Here is a 12362-nt window from a genome sequence, read left to right as displayed (position 1 = left end):
GTTAGATGAAATAGAACTAGATGGAGATTGATGACAAGATTTGGTTGAATACTTTTTTAGATACTCCCCAAACAAAGAATTCATATAAGCATACACCTCAACATTTATTTTCTTCCCTTTTTCCTCCCCAAAAAGTTCTTCAAGTGCTCCCTCAACATATTCAAATTTGTTTCGTGGATCCAAGACATAAGCAATAAAAATCATTTTATTCATCTTTTCAGGTTCACCCCAATACTTCTTGAACTTTTCTTGCATTTGCTCAGCCATTTTTCTCAAATGCCCATCCTCACTAGCTAAACACATTTTCAAATGACAATAAAGTTCAGATACATCCTCAAAATGAGAATTACAAGTGACATAACGTGAACCTGAAACATTTTTAGTTAGCTCGTGAAATCTTGCAAGAAACTCTATAACATTCCTCACATTCACCCAATCATCAGATTCAAGAGGACCTACATTACCACCATCTTCACAAAGATGAGAACATTGATATGCAGAAAATCCATCATCAAAAAGATGCAACTTGTCAAAGGCTTTTTCAAATTGTTGTGCTGTATCCAACATCAAATAGGTGGAATTCCACCTGGTAGGAACATCCAAACACAACGTTTTGGTACATTCTACCTTTACATGTGCACAACACTATTTAAACTTTAAGGTCCTTGCAGGCGAAGATCTCACATACCTCACAATATTTCTAACACGTGTCACAGAAGCATCAAGTTCTTTCAAACCATCTTGCACAATTAGATTTAGTATATGAGCCATGCATCTCACATGAAGATGTTTACCACTCATCATATTAGTTTTCCACATATCTAACTGTTTAGACAATTCTTTGACAATTACATCATTTGAAGAAGCATTGTCCACAGTAATAGTGAAAACCTTGTCTAATTTCCATTCAAGCAAATAATCCCTAATAGCTTTAGCCATCTCTTCACCCTTATGACTAGTGATAGGGCAAAAATTAAGTATTCTTTTATGCAACTTCCAATCCCTATCAATGAAGTGGGCTGTCAAACACATATAATTTATTCTTTGTAATGAAGTCCAAGTGTCTGTTGTTAGGCAAATTTTTGGATGTGCTTCTCTAAAAGAACTTTTTAGATTTTCCCTCAATTCACCATAAACTTCATAACAGTTCCTTGTTATTGTTCTACGAGAAGGAATACGAAATAGTGGTTGAGTTTTTCTCATAAACTTTTTAAAGCCTTCATTTTCTACAAAGCTAAATGGTAGTGCATCAGTAACTATCATCTCAATTAAGGCCCTCCTAACCACTTTTTGATCAAATTTCCAAATTGATCCTTCATCAGTTTGACAAGATTGAAAATTTAGCTTTGTTTGACTATTATCTTCTGCAATTTTAAGTGGGTATTCTTTGCATCTAAGCAAATGATTCTTCAATCATGTTGTTCCATTCTTAGATGAATTAGCAGCATAAGCTTGTTTACAATATCGACACCGTGCTTTCCCAACCCCATTAACCTAAAATTTATCAAAATGGTTCCAAACGTCAGACCTGGGTTGCATTGCTTTCCTTTTCTTGGAATCTTCACTATCAATGTTGTTGGTGTTACTATCTACCGTAATAGGTAAACTTTCAGTAGAACCAACATCACTTACTTTACTTGTATCTTCCATCTATACAAAATTAAACAAATATAAACATAAATTAACAATCAACAAATTAACTAATAACTACCTTGCTATCAATAACAATTAACTAATAAGTACCTTGCTACCTTACAAAATTAAACAAATACAAGTATTATCTACCTTGCTACCAAAGTAACATGAGTTTTCTTATGTGCGCACATTATAAGTCTAGGATTAGCATTTTCACTTTTCAGTGGTTTTTAGTTATCTTCAAGTATTATCATTTTCTGACTTTTTGAATATCAATAACAATTTCCTGTAACTTAGAATTTGCTTTAGAAACATTATTCTTGATAGTTTCTAAGGTCTTGATTACATCAATCATAATTGTTACACCAATTCTTGATAGTCACTGACAATAGAGCTGATGTAACACCATTGAGAACTCCAGCTCAGCTGAGAAGCTAAGAGAGTGACTAAATCTTTTCTTGAAATTCTAGAAGCCAACATACTAGAAGATAATGTATTTCATGATTTTCAAAGAGAGGAGTCTGCTATTGTTAGTTACTCATATGAATATGATATGGTAAAGTTCAAAAAATCACACCTAAACAAGGTAATACAACCAAAAGAAAGAGTATTAACGTGATACAGATGATATTTTCCTACTAAAGGGAAAAGCTCGGAACATCAGTTCATTCAATCGGCAATACAACCAAAAGAAAGCGAAACATACCTTTGAAATTGAAATTGAATCGAGCTCAGTAGACTGGAACATGACAGAAGTGTCTTTGACACTTCGTTTGCCCGGAATCGAATCGAGCTGGAAATCGCCGTCTATAACCCTAAAATAGTTTGATGCAGAAAATCAGAAATTAAATCTCAACAAAAGCCTCAGAAAGTAGTCGAGTACTGGGATGAGATCATGAGAATGAGATGAGACTTACAAAACTTACAAAAGTAGTGAAGTTAACCGGTGAAGATGAGATGAGACTCGAGCTCGAATGTCGACTGGTCGTAACTCGATTCACAGACTGATATCCTAGAGTCGCAGTCGATTCTCATCTTCTTCTTCTCGTTCTCGATGATATCTCCTAACTCCTAAGCAATAAGCACTGAAGGCTGAAGCAGTAAGCAAACCCTATCTCGAATTCTCGATGATATCTCCCACTGGGCAAACGAAATGTCGAAGACGGAAGAACAGTAGAACACTAGTGTCTGCTAGGGTAATCGTCTAATCGATTATTTGAGGCAGAAGATTGGGCTTGGGTTGGGAGTTGGGGGAGATGGGCCTGGCTGGGTGTCCGTATGGGGCTGTGGGCCTATAAAATATGTAATTGGGTTTGGGCCATATTTCGGTATTTCAGTTTACCGAAATAGTTAAATTATAAAACCGAAAACCGAACCGAAATACCGAAAATTCAGTACCGAATTAGACCGAAATACCGAAAAAACTGAAACCGAAATACCAAATTAATTTGGTTCGGTTCGGAATTCGGTTTTTTGGATTTTATGCCCGCCCCTACCTCAAAGGCTGTTTGAGAAGGTTTTTACATGCTAGGCATTTCCCTAGTTGACAAGGTTTTTACCTCCTACACATTCCCCTAGTTGAGAAGACCATTACCTCCTAGGCATTTTCCCTAGTTTAGAAGAACCGTACCTCCTAGGCATTCTCCATAATCAGAAGAGTTTTTAGCTTTCCTTAAGTTTAGAGGTCCCGCCTGCAGAATAGGGTTAGTTTTAGTTTTCTTAAATTATTAATCTTTACCATTCCTTAAGTTCAGGGGTCCCGCCTGGAGAATATGGTCAATTTTAGTTTTCTTAAGTTGTTAATCTTTAGTTTTTCTCAAAGTTCAGGGGTCCCGCCTGGAGAATAGGGTCAATTTTAGTTTTCTTAAGTTTAATCTTTAGTTTTCCTTTAGTTCAGGGGTCCCGCCTGGAAAATAGGGTCAATTTTAGTTTTCTTAAATTGTTAATCTTCAGTTTTCTTTTAGTTTAGGGGTCTCCGCTTGGAGAATAGGGTCGGTTTTTTAGTTCCCTTAAGTTGTTAGTCTTAGTTTTCCTTAAATTCAGGGGTCCCGCCTGGAATATAGGGTCAGTTTTAGTTTTCTTAAGTCGTTAATCTCTAGTTTTTCTTGAGTTCATGGGTTCCGCTTGGAAAATAGGGTCAGGTTTAGTTTTCTTAAGTCGTTAATCTCTAGTTTTTCTTGAGTTCAGGGGTCCGGCCTGAAAAATAGGGTCAGTTTTAGTTTCCTTAAGTCGTTAATTTCTAGTTTTTCTTGAGTTCAGGAGTCCTGCCTCGAGAATAGGGTCAGTTTTTAGTTTTCTTAAGTTGTTAATCTTTTATTTTCCTTGAGTTCAGGGGTCTCGCCTGGAGAATATGGTCAATTCTTAATTTAGGTAAGCTCAATTTATTGTTTTCTTTAAGCTCAATCTCACAGGAGACGCACATCCTAGTCGAGTCTTTAATTTTACTCTAATCATTGTATCTTTCATCAATAGCATAGTTGATTTATAGTACTGCTAACAACTCACAAATCTTCCTAGTGCAAACTGGGGCAGAAAATTTTATTTGTTTTGATGTTTTGATTGCAGGCACCCACCTGGAGAATGATGGGCAATGTTTCAGAAATTGGTTTTAGGTTCAAATAAGAGAAATACCAGGAGACCGCCTGAGAAACGGGGTCAACTTTCAATTTTGTTCCAAATCAAGCAGGAGGATCCTACCTGAAGAATAGGGTCAACTTTCACTTTTCAAGTTCAAGTCAGAGGCAACAGGAGCCCGCCTGAAGAATAGGTTCAACTTTCTGTTTTCAAGTTCAAGTCGGAGAGGCATTAGGAGCCCGCCTGGAGAACAGAGTCAACTTTCAATTTCAAGTTAGAGAAGCTTCAAGAGAATCCCACCTAAAGAATAGGGTCAACTTTCAGTTCACAATTTCAAGTTAGAGAGGCATCAGGAGTCCGCTTGAAGAACAGAGTCAATTTTCAATTTTCGAGTTCAAGAAGCATCAGGAGAATCCCGCCTGAAGAACATGGTCAACTTTCGGTTTACAAGTTCAAGTCAGAGAGGCATCAGGAGCCCACCTGAAGAATAGAGTCAATGTTCAGGTTTCAATTTCAAGTTCAAGAGGCATCAGGAGAACCCCACCTGAAGAACAGGGTCAACTTTCAGTTTATAATTTCAAGTCAGAGAGGCACCAGGAGCCCGCCTGAAGAACAGGGTCAACTTTCAATTTCCAAGTTTAAGAGGCATCAGGACAATCCCACCTAAAGAACAGGGTCAATTTTTAGTTTCAAGTTTAAGTCAGAAGCAACAAGAACCTCGCCTGAAGAATAGGGTCAACCTCTAGTCTTTAAGTCAAATCGAAAGTAGCACGAGCCGCCTGAAGGACAAGGTTTGCAAGCTCAAGTCTACTCCAAGTGTTTATTTCAAGTGCAAGCAACAGGGTGCCCGCCTGAAGAACAAGGTCAACTTCCAGTTTTCTTCAAATTCAAGTCAGTAGGATGCTCGCTTGAAGAACAAGGTGAATTTTCAGTTTCATGTTAAGGGATCAAGTGGAGATTCAAGGAAGATTTAAGACAAGAAGTAGATAGGATCTTGTATTTTAATTTTATACTTACTGTAATTTTCCCTTTTATTTTGATCTAATGGTAGGAACTGCGGACCGAAACCTCGACGGCACTTCAATCGGCTCTCCACCTCGGTACTCCATCGCTCTTCTCACTTCTGAACTATACGTGGCCTAATCCCTTTATAGCCAAGGGTCGGGTCAAAAAACTTGTCTCGTCGTTCTTTGTCTAAAAACTCTTCGTGTTTTCAGTCAAAGAGGGGTAGCTGTAGACATGTAATTTTTGACCCTCCCCAAGATTTTACATATTTTAGTGTTAAATATTTAGTTTAGGCCTAATATCGCTACTTTAACTAATTTTTATTTTTTTAACTTTATTTTGTCACAAAAATGAAAATTACAAAAAAATACTTACTTTTATTTAGGTAATTGATATTTTATCTTGTTACGTTTAGTTTATCTACCTTTCATAAAATTCAAAAATACAAAAAAAATAGTTCCACTTTATTTTCAGGAATATTAGTAGTTTGGTAGGAATATTATTTTAATTTTGCAATTATTTTAATCTAATTCCATTTTTATCTTTTATTATGATATTTAAAAAATACCAGAAATAGGTTTGTTTTATTTTAATTGTTATTTTACTTAAGTAGGATTAATTAGTAAATGGGGTGGGGTAGTATTTTTAGTCTTGTTCGATGAGAAAGAAGAAAAGTTGGGCTCAAACAACCCATTTTTTAGGCCCAATTCGGACCTAGCCCATAATTCCTAAGCCCATACCCCCTAACCTAAAGACCCCTTCATCTCCACATTAAGAAAAAAATCCTAGAACCCCAAAAAATGAACCATCAGCCGAACCCAAAAAAATACCCCCTTAACTTCATCTTCTTCACAACCTAACGTAAGCCATCAGCACACAGCAAACCTAAGATCCCATCAGTCGCAAACTCAAAAACTCCCTCTCTCATTTTCCTCTCAACAGTGAGAGACGATAGTATCTCCTTCCCCTTTAGCCTCGTCGCTCGAACTGGTTCCTCGCCGGAATTGATCACCGGCGAGTAGCAACACCACTAGCAGCAGCGAGTCCATAGAGTAGCGTCGCCATTTGGATTTGTGCGTAAAAATAAGGTCAAAATCTGTCCAGGTCTGGATCTGACCGAAAAAGAGAAATTCCGGCAACCTCCATTAACGCTGACGAAATCGTGTTTTGTTTCTTGCCGCCGTAATCACCGTTTCCGACACCCTTACACAGTCCAAATAATTCTCCAAATAGCTGCTTCTGCTATTCTTTTTTATCAATTGGAGTCCGGTATTTTCCGCCCTTTTGTTTTGATTTCGAGATCTCGCTAGAGATGTCAGTGTTTGAGTTTGTTGCTTGAGGTCCTGTCTGAAGCCCTGTCTGGTAGTTCCGTCGAGGTTCGAGTGTCGTCCGACAAGATTTCGCTTCTTCGAGGTCCTGTATTGGTTTCTTGTTTGCCTTTGGATTCACCTACTGTAAAGCTCAAAAGTAAAATTCTTCCTAAGGTCCATCTCTATTCTTATTATAGTTACAAGTCATATTTTTGGTTGGGTTCTATAAATGATTATTTTGTATTGTCTGTTGGTTTGAAATGAAGTAATACAATGTTAATTATCCTATTGATTTGTGAATTCCTTGAATTTGATTCCAAGTCTTTTGCATAATGTGGCATTTTGAGGACTCAATAGCTTATGTAGTCAATCTTTTGGAGTATGTACTTGTAATCTAATTTATGCATGATTTTGGAATAGAATTTACTAGTTCTATTGCCTATAGGTTGGACTCGTCTTGAACCTCAAGTCTATAACATCTGAAAATGCTGTAGTGAATGGCCTAAAGATGAGCAAAATGGTATGTTGGGCTTAGTCACTGTTTTGGTAGGTGAATGATTAGATGATGTCCGACTTAAAGTTGCAGCTTTGTTTTTGTTATCTTTGTCCGTCTTTATGTCATTAAAATTACTAGCGAGACTTTTGGATCCATTTGCCTTTAGTATTAAAAAGGTATTATTCTGCTAAAGTTTGCTGGATTTAGATTATAGCTTAACTTTTAATCTTCATGATTTAATTGTTATTCTAATTCTATAATGCATGCCTTACAATAGTCTCAAAGTTTAGGAAGAATGATGAACACCTAGTATACCTTTAAGCGCGCTTTTAATTTAGTATCGTGATTATGTATACGTTCGCATAATATAATTATGATTTTTCTAAACTTAAAACTAAGGTACACGTTCGCGTGACTTTGGCCAAATAATCTTAATAATAATAAAGTGTGATTAATTGTGGACATGTACGTGTGACATGATTCTTGACGCGCCAAACGAAATGAGTACACGTATGCGTGACTCGTTTCAGGTTAATTTCTTAATTGAAAGTGGTAAAGTGAAAATGCACATAGGTTCTATAATAAGTAATTAGACAATTTAATTGATCCAAGTATAGAGAGTCCGTGCTAGAACTACAGAACTCGGGAATAGAGTCACTTTCCTCGATTTGGGATTTAAAATAAACTGGTGACCTGGGACACTATAAATTATCCCAAGTGGCGACTCTGAATTTAATAAATAATCCCATTTCGATTATGTCACTTTAATTAGAAAAACTCTCTTATATCCCCATCCTCGGGAAAAAGGAGGTGTGACAGCTCTGGCGACTCTACTGGGGAAAAGAACCCAAAACTTCTGGTTCAGGGTTCAGAATTCGAGCTTGTTAATATGATCTATGCTTGGCTTTATTGTCTGTTGATATTATTGTATTTGTGGACCTAATGTGCTAAATGCCGCTTATTTTACTACTTTGATATTATTTGAAATGTATTAAACTGGCTTCTTATACCTCCCTTTTAAGTCTTCTAAAAATATGGTGCACACGTATGCGTGGCCCTTTTTTTGTTAGAAGTCATACCAAATAGAACAGGCTTGGGTCAGCAACAAGTCCGGGTAGACTTTCGTGTTCCCGGTACGTTGCCCCCACCTCGGCTCGAGCTATCCGCTCGGGTAAGCCATGTCTAGAACACACCCCCAGATTTCAACCTAGAATGACATAACCTCATGCCAAATTCCCAGTAGGAACGTTGTTTTCTTCATGTGCATTTAACTTTGGGGACTCAACACAAGGGTTGGGTCCGTCTAGGACATGTGTACCCAAAAATAAAAGATCATCCTGATGTATCTTATGTGCTACATGTTCCATTCTTCAAGGGTAAAAAGGATAATTTTGCGGACCAATGATGGTTGAGAGTAAATGAGAGAGAAAAGAGGATGAAGTGTGAAAATAAAGCAAGTAGGGCCCAGTTATGTTTTTCTTTCATATTTATTTTACGAAAAAGACAAAAAAATGAAAAATCCCAAAAAAGTTTTTGCACTTTCCCATCATTTTCCGGAAAAAAAAATCAAAAAAAAAGTGGAAAAGAAAATCCAAAAATAGTTTACATGTTTCATCATTTTTCAAAAAAAAAGACAAAAAATATGTTTTCTCCAAATCAGTTATTTTTTTATTCTCGCTCGTATCCAAACTTCCTGAACTACGCATACCTGATTCTCGTCTTTCGGGGCGTGATACGTAGTCAACCCACATAGGGTCCAGTCTTCTTAGTGAGTCTTAGGTTCTTGGCTTCGAGAGTCGTAGCCAAATCTTGCATCTTTAGCCACTTTTGGCCACATTGGCCTTTTTGCAAAATAGGGCTATTTTCGCAAAGTGGCTTGTTTAATTGTGTTTGGAGAGACTTTAATCCACAATTAGCTATCTCCTTATTTTAAGGTCCGTCCTTCTTGAATTTGCATATCTTGCCACTTTTAGGCTGCGTCGGCCGTTCTTGCAAAGTGGGGCCATTTTTGCAAAAGCAGTTGTTAACCCATGTCTTAGAGTCCTAAGTCCACAACAAAGTGTCCTCTCTGTTTAAGGTCCATTCTATTGAACTTGCACGCTTAGCCATTTTTTTGGCCACATAGGCCATTTCTACAAAATGGGTCATTTCTGCAAAGTAATTTTTTCATGTCTTAGAGGTCACTTTTGTTGAGTTTGCACTTCTAACCACCTTTTGGACGCATAAGCCATTTTGCAAAATAGCCTCAATCATATCTTGCATGTGTCCAATAGGAAGTCTTATTGTCTCACATAGTGTTCTAAGTCTTTAACTCTATTTGGTCTTATTTTTCTCATACAAATGTGGATCTACTTACCAGAGATTGAGTATGACAGACGCTCAAGGACCCTCTTTGTCAGAACCGTTGCATGCAGGAGTTGCTTAAGGAGATTATATTTATTTATTTATTGAGTCTGTTTTTTGTTGTCTTGTACTTTATAGTCATGTTTAGTAGCATTGATTCTTTTAGTTGGTGTCAGAGTTTGTCGTAGTATAGTTGAGTTTTTCAAGTCTTCCGTTATCGTATTTCCCGTTCCCCAGGGTTTATTGGTGGTACACCGACCCCTATGTTATTTTCTCCAAGACCTTCGTTATCATGAACATGTGCGTGTTGTGAGCTAGACATGTTTCGGCTTGAGAATAAAAAATTCTTGACAAGAAAAAGTGTAAAAACAACGTGTGTATTGAGAATCAGTAATGAAATAATCACTATTATCTTTAGCTCCAAGGTGGGCGCCAAATTGTGTACCTCGAAAATACGAGTAACAATTTAATTTGATTTGTGGTTTTAAAGATATGTGATTTAGTACTAATTAATAATCAAGAAATATAAAGTAGAAATGAAAGGAATAAGTGAACCAAACAAATGTTACTCAGCAGCGGTGACCTCGAGCTTAGTGACCTCGAGATGAACTAAGAGCAATAAAATAAGAACAATAAATGTAAAGGACAATGCTTATGAACAGTAAGAGAGAAAAGCAGGATAGTATATTCTTTGCCAATGATTAGATGGTCTTTACAAAATGATTGGGTCCCCTTTATATAGGAGGGGAGCCTTAAATAAGGTACATTTCTATTTACAGTAAGGAATCTTATTTGGATAGCTGTATAACCGCCTGGTACGGATTCGTACAAATCTATCCTAGAATTTATGCCGTGATTTTAGGGACGTGGTGAGAATCTTGTCCTTCTGTAACAAACTCATAACGGCTCTATCTCGAACTTGGCCATACTTGGATCCAATACCCTCGAACATTTAGGTTTTCGAGCCACTCATTCTGTCTTCGGTCTTTACCGAATTCAACCCTCGGTGCGGAGTCTCGAGCCTGCTAAATCGGGGGCACCTGATTTTGACCATATACAACATCCTACTCGTCCCTTAGCCCACATTACAACCATAAAAAAGTACTAATTGATTTTAGATCAAATGAGCCTACATTAGTAGAGATTTACATTATGGGCAAGCCTATGGTACCAATTGCATGCATGCGACTTCTTTGTGAGAGTGAGAGATTTTCTTTGATATATATGAGTCCTTAAATTATATTTGATCATGAGATTCGAATGTGTGGATTCAACTTACTCTCTTGTTCTTAGTTTGAGGGCACATGGTTTCATGAGGGATAGGTAACATTATTAGACTTCTCTCTATGATATTGGATGTTCAAGCTGAGTGCATTATGTTCTTAGTTTGAGGGCACATGGTTTCATGAGGGATAGGTAACATTATTAGACTTCTCTCTATGATATTGGGTGTTCAAGCCATGAGTGCATTATGACATTGAGTTGGTTTTTGAGGCTAGGATTGTTATGAACATGTTGTCTTTGTTTGAATATTTTTGAAGTCGGCATAAGAAAAAGGGAAGTGTATGTGATTGCATATGCTAAGGTTTAATTGTTGCTATCAACCATGGTCATTGGTGTAGTGTGCCTCAATTATGTAAAAAAAAAGTGCTCAAGGATAGTATGATTTGTTAGTTGACTCGAAGACGGACAAAGTTTAAGCGTGGGGTAGTGATGTTTGGCTATAATTACATATTTTCAGTGCATTACTTATCTTACATTTTGGTAATTTAATGCTAAATTATACTATATTTGTGCTTAATTGAGTTTATTTTATGTGTAGTTATATTGAAGACAAAATTTGAAGCAAAGTAAATATTTAATGTGTATTTTATGCACTATAACAAGGGGCCTTTGATTATTTGATGACAAAAAAAGAACAAATGAGGAAGAAAGAAGACAAATGAAACAAAATGCAAATAAGTGACAAAGAAGAAATAAAGAATTGAAAAGAAAGAATGCAAGATTTGAAAGTGGAACGAAGCTGTGAAATCGGAAAGAAGAAAGACAGAGCAACAGAATAAAAAATGTAAGAAAAAGTCAGGCGCAACAAGCAAACTAGAAGCGACAGAGTTGTGCGACGCGAGCAAGAAATAGAGCATGCGGCGCGAGCAGTTTAGCTCGCGATGGAGCTTGCGAGACACGGTCTATAGCGAGGGTGTTCCGGAATGTTAAAGCCTATTTTGTCTCCTATTTGATTTGGGACTTGGTTATTTCGTTTGGATCTTTACCCTATACATATAAATAGTCATTAAACACTATTTTAAGGGTGGGGACCAAATTTTAGACGGAGCGAGAGCACGGAGCTGCCGTGGAGGTCAAAATTCATCACATTCCATCTTTTCTTCCGCTAAACTTAGTAATTTTTATGTTTTTTTGTTTGATTTGTTGTTTTGCTACCATGCCTATGTGAAGCTAAACTTTACATTCTAGGGTTGTGGTTCTTTCATGACTATTGTTATTCAGATATTGATTTCGCCTTCTTGATTTATCATATTGGTTTATTTATTCAATCTTGCGCTTAATTATTTAATTGTTTGATCACCAATTGAATACTATCTACGAATCTAGAATTGAACTCGAAAGTGGGAATTATAGATTGCATATAGGATTGAGTTGAGCAAGTTCTTGAACCTGGGCATCAGGGAATGAATTCGTGGTTAGGATATACCTAATTGCCTTGCTTGGTTGATTTACAGAAATTATAAATGCGTTCTTGTTGATTCTAACTCCATAGACATATAGGCGTTAGGTTAGCTTGAATAGGCGACTAAGAACTCGACAGATTCTTATGAGCAATATTAACCATGTTAACCCATAAACTAAATAAATTAGTTGGTCAATTTAATTGAAGAATATAATAGGAATGTTAGATAGCCTATAACCCTAGATCGTTTTCATCACATTGATAACATAAAAATCCGTTTTTCCCTTGTCCAGAGTTCACTATTTATTTTCCT

The sequence above is a fragment of the Nicotiana tabacum genome, chromosome 3 (assembly GCF_000715075.1).
Source record: "Nicotiana tabacum cultivar K326 chromosome 3, ASM71507v2, whole genome shotgun sequence".
NCBI lineage: Eukaryota > Viridiplantae > Streptophyta > Magnoliopsida > Solanales > Solanaceae > Nicotiana > Nicotiana tabacum.
Note: the sequence above shows the minus strand (reverse complement) of the source record.